We start from the raw sequence: 15,084 nt of genomic DNA, 5'->3' as shown, positions 1-15,084 counted from the left end.
TTTTATACAAATTTACGATATTTTATGTGTATTTTGTATATTTATATTTATACAAATACACTTTCTTTTACTGGTATTTTGTTTATTTATTTTGATACGACTTTTATATGTTTTTTGTATTCATTATTTTATTGCTATTTTGTTTATGTATTTTGATACGAATTACATGATTATATGTGTATTTTGTACATATTTTTTATACGTATTTACATTACTTAATGTGTATTTTGTTTATATATTTTTAAACAAATCTACGTTATTATATGTAGTTGTATAAATATTTTGATACAGATTTACATTATTTTATGTATTTTGTATGTACATTTCAATTCAAATTTAGCTTATTTTAGCTGTATTTTGTATATATATTTCATATAAATTTACATTATTTTATGTGTATTTTCTACATATATTTCATTACAAATTTACCTTATTTTATGTTTATTTTGTATGTGTATTTTATGTGTATTTTGTATATATTTTTATAGAAATCAACGTTATTTTATCTGTATTCGTATATATATTTTGAAACAAATTTACATTGTTTTATATGTATTTTGCATATCTATTTCAATACAAGTATTTTGAATATCTATTTTCATACAAACTCAAATTATTTATATGTATTTTTGTATATATTTCAATACAAATTTTAGTTATGTTATGTGTATTTTGTAAATCTATTTTCATTCAAATATATATTATTTTATTGGTATTTTGTTGATTTATATTGATACGAATTTACATTATTTTATATATACTTTTTATATATATTTTTATACGCATTTACATTATTTAATATTTATTTTGAATATATAATTTTATACAAATTCATGGTATTTTATGTGTATTTGTATATATATTTTCATATAAATTTACATTATTTTATGTGTATTTTGTACATTTATATTTATACACGTTTACTCATACAAATTTATATTATTTTATTGGTATTTTGTTGATTTATTTTGATACGAATTACATGATTATATGTGTATTTTGTACACATTTTTTTATACGTATTTACATTATTTAATGTGTATTTTGTTTATATATTTTCATACAAATTTACGTTATTATATGTGCATTTGTATAAATATTTTGATACAAATTTACTTTATTTCATGTATTTTGTATATATATTTCAATTCAAATTTAGCTTATTTTGTGTGTATTTTGTATATATTTTCATACAAATTTAATTACTTCTGTGTATTTTTGTATATAGTTTTATATAAATTTACGTTATTTTATGTGTATTTTGTATATTTATATTTATACAAATATACATTCTTTCATTGGTATTTTGTTTATTTATTTTGATACGAATTTACATTATTTTATGTGTATTTGTATATGTTTTCTCATACAAATTTACATTATTTTATTGCTATTTTGTTTATTTATTTTGATACGAATTACATGATTATATATGTATTTTGTTCATATTTTTTATACGTATTTTCATTACTTAATGTTTATTTTGTTTATATATTTTTAAACAAATCTACGTTATTATATGTATTTGTATAAATATTTTGATACAGATTTACATTATTTTATGTATTTTGTATGTACATCTCAATTCAAATTTAGCTTATTTTAGCTGTATTTTGTATATATATTTTAATATAAATTTACCTTATTTTATGTGTATTTTGTACATACATTTCATTACAAATTTAACTTATTTTATATTTATTTTGTATGTGTATTTTGTACATATATATTTATACAAATTCACATTCTTTTATTGATATTTTGTTTATTTATTTTGTTTCGAATTTATATTATTTTATGTGTATTTTGTTTACATTTTTTAATACGTATTTACCTAATTTTATGTGTATTTTGTATATATATTTTTATAGAAATCTACGTTACTTTATGTGTATTCGTATATATATTTTGAAACAAATTTACATTGTTTTATATGTATTTTTGCATATCTCTTTCAATAGAAGTTTACCTTATTGTATGTGCATTTTGTATATTTATTTCAATACAAGTTTAAATATTTTATGTGTATTTTGGTATATATATTTTTATAAGAAATGCGCTATTTGATGGGAATTTTGCATCTTTATTTTCATACAAATTTACATTATTTTATTAATATTCGGTGTATTTATTTTGATACGATTTTACATTATTCTATTTGAATTTTGCATATATTTTTTTATACATATTTTTATTATTTAATGTGTATATTGCATATATATTTCTTACAAATTTATTATCTATTATTTTTTTTCATACAAATACACATACTTTTCATGATAATTTGTTTATTTATTTTGACACGAATTTACATTACTTAATATGTATTTTATATATATATATATATATATATATATATATATATATATATATATATATATATATATATATATATATATATATATATATATATATATATATATATATATATATATATATATATATATATATATATATATATATATATATATATATATATATATATATATATTTATACGTATTTACATAATTTCATGTGTATTTTGTATATATATTTCTATAGAAATCTACGTTATTTTATGTGTATTCGTATATATATTTTGAAACAAATTTACACTGTTTTATTTGTACTTTGCGTTTTTTTTTTCAATACAAATTTACCTTATTGTATGTGTGCATTTTGCATATTAATTTTAATACAAATTTAATTATTCTATGTGTATTTTTGTATATATATTTAAAAAAAAATATATGCTTTATCTTATGGGTATTTTGCATCTTTATTTTCATACAAATTTACATTATTTTATTGATATTCTGTGTACTTATTTTGATACGATTTTACATTATTCCATGTGTAACAAAAATAAATACAGAATACATAAAAATGTATTTTGTATATTTATATTTATCCAAATACACATTCTTTTATTGGTATTTTGTTTATTTATTTTAAATCGAATTTACATTATTTTATGTGTATTTTGTATACATTTTTTTATACGTATTTACTTAATTTTATGTGTATTTTGTATATATATTTTTATAGAAATCTACGTTTTTATATTTGTATGCGTATATATATTTTCAAACAAATTTACATTGTTTTATATGTATTTTTGCATATCTCTTTCAATACAACTTTACCTTTTTGTATATGCATTTTGTATATTTATTTCAATACAAATTTAAATATTTTATGTGTATTTTGGTATATATATTTTTATAAGAAATGCGCTATTTTATGGGAATTTTGCATCTTTATTTTCATACAAATTTACATTATTTTATTAATATTCGGTGTATTTATTTTGATACGATTTTACATTATTCTATTTGTTTTTTGTATATACTTTTTTATACATATTTACATTATTTAATGTGTATCTTGCATATATATTTTATACAAATTTATTATCCATTATCTATTTTCATACAAATACACATTCTTTTCATGATATTTTGTTTATTTATTTTGACACGAATTTACATTATTTGATATGTATTTTGTATATATATTTTTATACGTATTTACATAATTTCATATGTATTTTGTATATATATTTCTATAGAAATCTACTTTATTTTATGTGTATTCGTATATATATTTTGAAACAAATTTGCATTGTTTTATATGTATTTCTGAATATGTCTTTTAATACAAATTTACCTTACTGTATATGCATTTTGTATATTTATTTCAATACAAATTTAAATATTTTATGTGTATTTTGGTATATATATTTTTATAAAAAATGCAATAATTTTTGGGAATTTTGCATCTTTATTTTCATACAAATTTACATTATTTTATTGATATTCTGTGTATTTATTTTGATACGATTTTACATTATTCTATTTGTTTTTTGTATATATTTTTTTATACACATTTACATTATTTAATGTGTATCTTGCATATATATTTTATACAAATTTACGTTATTTTAAGTGTATTTGTTTATATATTTTAATTCAAATTTACATTTATTTTAATTCGAAATTACATTATTTTATGTGTATTTTGTATACATTTTTTTATACGTATTTACTTAATTTTATGTGTATTTTGTATATATATTTATATAGAAATCTACGTTTTTTTATTTGTATTCGTATATATATTTTGAAACAAATTTACATTTTTTTATATGTATTTTTGCATATCTCTTTCAATACAAATTTACCTTATTGTATGTGCATTTTGTATATTTATTTCAATGGAAATTTAAATATTTTATGTGTATTTTGGTATATATATTTTTATAAGAAATGCGCTATTTTATGGGAATTTTGCATCTTTATTTTCATACAAATTTACATTATTTTATTAATATTTGGTGTATTTATTTTGATACGATGTTACATTATTCTATTTGTTTTTTGTATATACTTTTTTATACATATTTACATTATTTAATGTGTATCTTGCATTTATATTTTATACAAATTTATTATCTATTATCTATTTTCATACAAATACACATTCTTTTCATGATATTTTGTTTATTTATCTTGACACGAATTTATATTATTTGATATGTATTTTGTATATATATTTTTATACGTATTTACATTATTTCATATGTATTTTGTATATATATTTCTATAGAAATCTACTTTATTTTATATGTATTCGTATATATATTTTGAAACAAATTTACATTGTTTTATATGTATTTTTGAATATCTCTTTCAATACAAATTTACCTTTCTGTATATGCATTTTGTATATTTATTTCAATACAAATTTAAATATTTTATGTGTATTTTGGTAAATATATTTTTATAAAAAATGCGATAATTTTTGGGAATTTTGCATCTTTATTTTTATACAAATTTACATTATTTTATTGGTATTCTGTGTATTTATTTTGATACGATTTTACATTATTCTATTTGTTTTTTGTATATATATTTTTTATACACATTTACATTATTTAATGTGTATCTTGCATATATATTTTATACAAATTTACGTTATTTTAAGTGTATTTGTTTATATATTTTCTTTCAAATTTACATTATTTGATGTGTATTTTGGGTATGTATTTCAATATAAATTACCTAATTTCAGGTGTATTTTGTATATTTCTTTTCAAACAAATTAAAATTATTTTTGTGTATTTTTGTATATAGTTTTATACAAATTTAGGTTATTTTATGTACGCATTTACATTATTTAGTGTGTGTTTTGTATATATATTTTTTTGCAAATTTACTTTATTTTATGTGCATTTTTGTACATATATTTTTATAGGAATTTGCGTTATTTGTATATGTTTTCTCATACAAATTTTATATTATTTTATTGCTATTTTGTTTATTTATTTTGATACGAATTACATGATTATATGTATATTTTGTACATATTTTTTATACGTATTTACATTACTTAATGTATATATTGTTTATATATTTTTAAACAAATCTACGTTATTATATGTATTTGTATAAATATTTTGATACAGATTTACATTATTTTATGTATTTTGTATGTACATTTCAATTCAAATTTAGCTTATTTTAGCTGTATTTTGTATAAAAATATATATACAAAATACAAATAAAATGAAGTAAATACGTATAAAAAAATGTATACAAAATACACATAAAATAATGTAAATTCGTATCAAAATAAATAAACAAAATACCAATAAAAGAATGTGTATTTGTATAAATATAAATATACAAAGTACACATAAAATAACGTAAATTTATATAAAACTATATACAAAAATACACAGAAGTAATTAAATTTGTATGAAAATATATACAAAATACACACAAAATAAGCTAAATTTGAATTGAAATATATATACAAAATACATGAAATAAAGTAAATTTGTATCAAAATATTTATACAAATACACATATAATAACGTAAATTTGTATGAAAATATATAAACAAAATACACATTAAATAATGTAAATACGTATAAAAAAATATGTACAAAAAACACATATAATCATGAAATTCGTATCAAAATAAATAAACAAAATACCAATAAAATAATATAAATTTGTATGAGTAAACGTGTATGTTGCATATTTTTTCAATACAAATTTACCTAATTATATACGCATTTTGTATATTAATTTTAATACAAGTTTAATTATACATATAAACAATGTAAATTTGTTTCAAAATATATATACGAATACACATGAAATAAGGTAGATTGCTTTAAAAATATATATACAAAATACACATAAAATTAAGTAAATACGTATAAAAAATGTATACAAAATACACATAAAAAAATGTAAATGAGTATCAAAATAAATAAACAAAATACCAATAAAAGAATGTGTATTTGTATAAATATATATATACAAAATACACATTAAATAATATAAATTTGTTTAAAACTATACAAAATACACATGAAATGATGTAAATACGTATAAAAATATATATACAAAATACACATTAAATAATGTAAATTCGCGTCAAAATAAATAAACAAAATATCAATAAAAGAATGTGTATTTGTATGAAAATAGATATACAAAATACACATAAAATAACCTCAATTTGTATCAAACTATATACAAAAATACACAAAAATATTTTAAATTTGTATGAAAATAAATATACAAAATACACATAAAATTAGGTAAATTTGTATTGAAATACATACACAAAATAAACATAAAATAATGTAAATTTGAATGAAAATACATAAGCAAATACACTTAAAATAACGTAAATTTGAATAAAAAATATGTATAAAACACAAATAGAATAATGTAAAATCGTATCAAAATAAATACACAGAATATTAATAAAATAATGTAAATTTGTTTGACAATAAAGAAGGAAAATACCCATAAAATAACGCATTTTTTTATTTATAAAAAAATATTTACCAAAATACACATCAAAAAATTAAATTTGTATTAAAATAAATATACAAAAAACACATACAATAAGGTAAATTTGTATTGAAATAGATATGCAAAATACATATAAAACAATGTAAATTTATTTCAAAATATATATACGAACACACATTAAATAAAGTAGATTTCTATAAAAATATATATAAAAAATACACATAAAATTAAGTAAATACGTATAAAAAAATGTATACAAAATACACATAAAATAATGTAATTTCGAATTAAAATAAATGTAAATTTGAATTAAAATATATAAACAAATACACTTAAAATAACGTAAATTTGTATAAAATATATATGCAAGATACACATTAAATAATGTAAATGTGTATAAAAAAATATATACAAAAAACAAATAGAATAATGTAAAATCGTATCAAAATAAATACACAGAATATCAATAAAATAATGTAAATTTGTATGAAAATAAAGATGCAAAATTCTCAAAAATTATTGCATTTTTTATAAAAATATATATACCAAAATACACATAAAATATTTAAATTTGTATTGAAATAAATATACAAAATGCATATACAGTAAGGTAAATTTGTATTAAAAGACATATTCAGAAATACATATCAAACAATGCAAATTTGTTTCAAAATATATATACGAATACACATAAAATAAAGTAGATTTCTATAGAAATATATATACAAAATACATATGAAATTATGTAAATACGTATAAAAATATATATACAAAATACATATCAAATAATGTAAATTCGTGTCAAAATAAATAAACAAAATATCATGAAAAGAATGTGTATTTGTATGAAAATAGATAATGGATAATAAATTTGTATAAAATATATATGCAAGATACACATTAAATAATGTAAATATGTATAAAAAGTATATACAAAAAACAAATAGAATAATGTAAAATCGTATCAAAATAAATACACCGAATATTAATAAAATAATGTAAATTTGTATGAAAATAAAGATGCAAAATTCCCATAAAATAGCGCATTTCTTATAAAATATATACCAAAATACACATAAAATATTTAAATTTGTATTGAAATAAATATACAAAATGCATATACAAAAAGGTAAAGTTGTATTGAAAGAGATATGCAAAAATACATATAAAACAATGTAAATTTGTTTGAAAATATATATACGCATACAAATATAAAACGTAGATTTCTATAAAATATATATACAAAATACACATAAAATTAAGTAAATACGTATAAAAAAATGTATACAAAATACACATAAAATAATGTAAATTCGATTTAAAATAAATAAACAAAATACCAATAAAAGAATGTGTATTTGGATAAATATAAATATACAAAATACATTTTTATGTATTCTGTATTTATTTTTGTTACACATGGAATAATGTAAAATCGTATCAAAATAAGTACACAGAATATCAATAAAATAATGTAAATTTGTATGAAAATAAAGATGCAAAATACCCATAAGATAAAGCATATATTTTTTTTTAAATATATATACAAAAATACACAGACTAATTAAATTTGTATTAAAATTAATATGCAAAATGCACACATACAATAAGGTAAATTTGTATTGAAAAAAAAAACGCAAAGTACAAATAAAACAGTGTAAATTTGTTTCAAAATATATATACGAATACACATAAAATAACGTAGATTTCTATAGAAATATATATATACAAAATACACATGAAATTATGTAAATACGTATAAATATATATATATATATATATATATATATATATATATATATCTATATATATATATATATATATATATATATATATATATATATATATATATATATATATATATATATATATATATATATATATATATATATATATATATATATATATATATATATATATATATATATATATATATATATATATATATATATATATAAAATACATATTAAGTAATGTAAATTCGTGTCAAAATAAATAAACAAAATATCATGAAAAGTATGTGTATTTGTATGAAAAAAAATAATAGATAATAAATTTGTATGAAATATATATGCAATATACACATTAAATAATATAAATATGTATAAAAAAAATATATGCAAAATTCAAATAGAATAATGTAAAATCGTATCAAAATAAATACACCGAATATTAATAAAATAATGTAAATTTGTATGAAAATAAGGATGCAAAATTCCCATCAAATAGCGCATTTCTTATAAAAATATATATACCAAAATACACATAAAATATTTAAACTTGTATTGAAATAAATATACAAAATGCACATACAATAAGGTAAACTTCTATTGAAAGAGATATGCAAAAATCTATATAAAACAATGTAAATTTGTTTCAAAATATATATACGAATACACATAAAGTAACGTAGATTTCTATAAAAATATATATACAAAATATACATAAAATTAGGTAAATATGTATTAAAAAATGTAAACAAAATACACATAAAATAATATAAATTCGAAACAAAATAAATAAACAAAATATCAATAAAAGAATGTATAATGTATAAATATATATGTACAAAATACACATACAAAATAAATATAAAATAAGTTAAATTTGTAATGAAATACATGTACAAAATACACATAAAATAAGGTAAATTTATATTAAAATATATATACAAAATACAGCTAAAATAAGCTAAATTTGAATTGAGATGTACATACAAAATACATAAAATAATGTAAATCTGTATCAAAATATTTATACAAATACATATAATAACGTAGATTTGTTTAAAAATATATAAACAAAATAAACATTAAGTAATGAAAATACGTATAAAAAATATGAACAAAATACATATATAATCATGTAATTCGTATCAAAATAAATAAACAAAATAGCAATAAAATAATGTAAATTTGTATGAGAAAACATATACAAATACACATAAAATAATGTAAATTCGTATCAAAATAAATAAACAAAATACCAATGAAAGAATGTATATTTGTATAAATATAAATATACAAAATACACATAAAATAACGTAAATTTATATAAAACTATATACAAAAATACACAGAAGTAATTAAATTTGTATGAAAATATATACAAAATACACACAAAATAAGCTAAATTTGAATTGAAATATATATACAAAATACATGAAATAAAGTAAATTTGTATCAAAATATTTATACAAATGCACATATAATAACGTAAATTTGTATGAAAATATATAAACAAAATACACATTAAATAATGTAAATACGAATAAAAAAATGTGTACAAAATACACATATAATCATGTAATTCGTATCAAAATAAATCAACAAAATACCAATAAAATAATATAAATTTGTATGAGTAAACGTGTATAAATATAAATGTACAAAATACACATACAAAATAAACATAAAATAAGGTAAATTTGTAATGAAATATATGTACAAAATACACATAAAATAATGTAAATTTGTATGAAAATATATATACAAATACATATAAAATACCATGAATTTGTATAAAATTATATATTCAAAATAAATATTAAATAATGTAAATGCGTATAAAAATATATATAAAAAGTATATATAAAATAATGTAAATTCGTATCAATATAAATGAACAAAATACCAATAAAATAATATATATTTGAATGAAAATAGATTTACAAAATACACATAACATAACTAAAATTTGTATTGAAATATATACAAAAATACATATAAATAATTTGAGTTTGTATGAAAATAGATATTCAAAATACTTGTATTGAAATATACGCATTCGGGGGAGGCGGTGGCTGAGTCGTCAAAGTAACGGCCTCGTGTTCAGGAGGACGCGAGTTCAATCCCCGCCCGGTGCCACCAAGCTGGGATTTTTCAGCCGCCGCCGAGTGGCTTAAAACTACCCACATGCTGTCCAGAAGACCACCTATCAACCCGGACTCTAGATTCTAGGATCAAAGATGAGCTCTGGGAGGGCAGCATGAGCCAATGCAAGATGGCGCCACTATAAACACTCGCCTGCGCCAGAACGGGCTGGGCCGACCATCAGGACCTACCGGAAAGAAGCCTTGGACCGACCATCAGGATCCACCGGAAGAAGCCTACCGGCGCAATAGGCTAAAAAAAATGATAAAAAAAAAAAAAAAAGATATGCAAAATACATATAAAACAATGTAAATTTGTTTCAAAATATATATACGAATACACATAAAATAACGTTGATTTCTATAAAAATATATACAAAATACACATAAAATACACATACAAAATAAACATAAAATAAGGTAAATTTGTAATGAAATATATGTAGAAAATACACATAAAATAATTTAAATTTATATGAAATATATATACAAAATACAGCTAAAATAAGCTAAATTTGAATTGAAATGTACATACAAAATACATAAAATAATGTAAATCTGTATCAAAATATTTATACAACTACATATAATAACGTAGATTTGTTTAAAAATATATAAACAAAATACACATTAAGTAATGTAAATACGTATTAAAAAATATGTACAAAATACACATATAATCATGTAATTCGTATCAAAATACATAAACAAAATAGCAATAAAATAATGAATACAAAAAACATATAAAAGTCGTATCAAAATAAGTAAACAAAATACCAGTAAAAGAAAGTGTATTTGTATAAATATAAATATACAAAATACACATAAAATATCGTAAATTTGTATAAAACTATATACAAAAATACACAGAAGTTATTAAATTTGTATGAAAATATATATACAAAAAACAGCTAAAATAAGCTAAATTTGAATTGAAATGTACATACAAAATACATAAAATAATGTAAATCTGTATCAAAATATTTATACAAATACATATAATAACGTAGATTTGTTTAAAAATATATAAACAAAATACACAATAAGTAATGTAAATACGTATAAAAAATATGTACAAAATACACATATAATCATGTAATTCGTATCAAAATAAATGAACAAAATAGTAATAAAATAATGTAAATTTGTATGAGAAAAATACAAATAACGCAAATTTCTATAAAAATATATGTACAAAAATGCACATAAAATAAAGTAAATTTGCATAAAAACATATATACAAAACACACAATAAATAATGTAAATGCGTACATAAAATAACCTAAATTTGTATAAAACTATATACAAAAATACTCAAAAATAATTTAAATTTGTTTGAAAAGAAATACACAAAATACACATAAAATTATGTAAATTTTTATTGAAATACATATACAAAATACACATCAAACAATGTAAATTTTAATGAAAATATATAAACAAATACACTTAAAATAACGTAAATTTGTATAAAATATATATGCAAGATACACATTAAATTACCTAATTTTATGTGTATTTTGTATATATATTTTCATACAATTTAAAGTTATTTTTGTGTATTTTTGTATATAGTTTTATACAAATTTAGGTGATTTTATGTGTATATTGTATATCTATTTTCATACAAACACACATTCTTTTATTGATATTTTGTTTATTTATTTGACAATTTACATTATTTAATGTGTATTTATATATATATATATATATATATATATATATATATATATATATATATATATATATATATAAATATATATATATATATATATATATATATATATATATATATATATATATATATATATATATATATATATATATTTATACGTGTTTACATCATTTGATGTGTATTTTGTATATATATTTCTATAGAAATCTACGTTGATTTATGAGTATTCGTATATAGATTTTGAAATAAATTTACACTGTTTTATGTGTATTTTGCATATTTTTTCAATACAAATTTACCTTATTGTATATGCATTTTGTATATTAATTTTAATACAAATTTAATTATGCTATGTGTATTTTTGTATATGTATTTTTATAAAAATATGCTTTATTTTATGGGTATTTTGCATTTTTATTTTCATACAAATTTACTTTATTTTATTTATATTCTGTTTTTTTTTAAACAATTTTACATTATTCGATGTGTATTTTGTATATCTATTTTTATACGTATTTACTTAATTTTATGTGTATTTTGTATATATTTTTATAGAAATCTACGTTATTTTATGTGTATTCGTATATATATTTTGAAACAAATTTACATTGTTTTATATGTATTTTTGCATAGCTCTTTCAATACAAGTTTACCTTACTGTATATGCATTTTGTATATTTATTTCAATACAAATTTAAATATTTTATGTGTATTTTGGTATATATATTTTTATAAAAAATGCGCTATTTTATTTGAATTTTGCATCTTTCTTTTCATACACATTTACATTATTTTATTGATATTCTGTGTATTTATATTGATAGGATTTTACATTATTCTACTTCTTTTTTGTATCTATTTTTTTATACACATTTACATTATTTAATGTCTATCTTGCATATATATTTTTTACAAATTAAACGTTATTTTAAGTGTATTTGTTTATATATTTTCATTCAAATTTACATTATTCTATGTGTATTTTGTATATGTATTTCATTACAAATTTACCTAATTTTATGTGTATTTTGTATATTTCTTTTCATACAAATTTTAAATATTTTTGTGTATTTTTGTATATAGTTTAATACAAATTTAGGTTATTTTATGTACGCATTTACATTATTTAATGTGTGTTTTGTATATATATTTTTATGCAAATTTACTTTATTTTATGTGCATTTTTGTACATATATTTTTTTAGAAATTTGCGTTAAATTATGAGTATTTGTATATGTTTTCTCATACAAATTTACATTATTTTATTGCTATTTTGTTTAATTATTTTGATACAAATGAAAATAGATATACAAAATATACATAAAATAAACTAAATTTGTATTGAAATATATATACAAAATACATAAAATAATGTAAATTTGTATCAAAATATTTTAACAGATGCGCATAAAATAACGTAAATTTGTTTTAAAATATACAAAATACACATTAAATAATGTAAATATGTATAAAAAAATATATACAAAACACAAATAGAATAATGTAAAATCGTATCAAAATAAATACACAGAATATTAATAAAACAAAGTAAATTTGTATGAAAATAAAGATGCAAAATACCCATTAAATAACGCATTTTTTAAAAAAATATATATACCAAAATACGCATGAAAAAATTAATTTGAATTAAAATAAATATACAAAATACACATACAATAAGGTAAATGTGTATTGAAATAGATATGCAAAATACATATAAAACAATGTAAATTTGTTTCAAAATATATATACGAATACACATAAAATAACGTAGATTTGTATGAAATATATATGCAAGATACATAAACTGAAGTAAATACGTATAAGAAAATGTATACAAAATACACATAAAATAATGTAAATTCGTATCAAAATAAATAAACAAAATACCAATAAAAGAATGTGTATTTGTATAAATATAAATATACAAAATACACATAAAATAACGTAAATTTGTATAAAACTATACAAAAATACACAGAAGTAATTAAATTCGTATGAAAATAGATATACAAAATACAGATAAAATAAACTAAATTTGAATTGAAATGTATATACAAAAATACATAAAAATAATTTGTTTGTATGAAAATATATATTCAAAATACATATAAAACTAGGTAAATTTCTTTTGAAATATATTACAAAATACACATAAAATATTGTAAATTTGTCAAAATATATAAACAAATACATATAAAATAACTTAAAATAACGTAAATATGTATCAAATATATATACAAAAAACACATTAATAATGTAATTATGTATAAAAAAATATATACAAAACACAAATAAAATAATATAAAATCGTATCAAAATAAATACAGAAAATATTATTAAAATAATGTAAATTTGTATGAAAATTAAGATGCAAAATACCCATAAAATAACGCATTTTTTATAAAAATATATATACGAAAAAACATAAAATATTTGATTTTTTATTAAAATAAATAGATATACAAAATACACATAAAATAAGCTAAATTTGAATTGAAATATATATACAAAATACATAAAATAATGTAAATTTGTATCAAAATACTTATACACTTATACAAATACACATATAATAACGTAAATTTGTATAAAAATATATAAACAAAATACACATTAAATAATGTAAATACGTATAAAAAAATGTATAAAATACAGAAATAAACTTGTAATTCGTATCAAAATAAATAGACAAAATGGCAATAAAATAATGTAAATTTCT

This window comes from Eriocheir sinensis, unplaced genomic scaffold (genome assembly GCF_024679095.1).
Source record: "Eriocheir sinensis breed Jianghai 21 unplaced genomic scaffold, ASM2467909v1 Scaffold5, whole genome shotgun sequence".
Lineage (NCBI taxonomy): Eukaryota > Metazoa > Arthropoda > Malacostraca > Decapoda > Varunidae > Eriocheir > Eriocheir sinensis.
Note: the sequence above shows the minus strand (reverse complement) of the source record.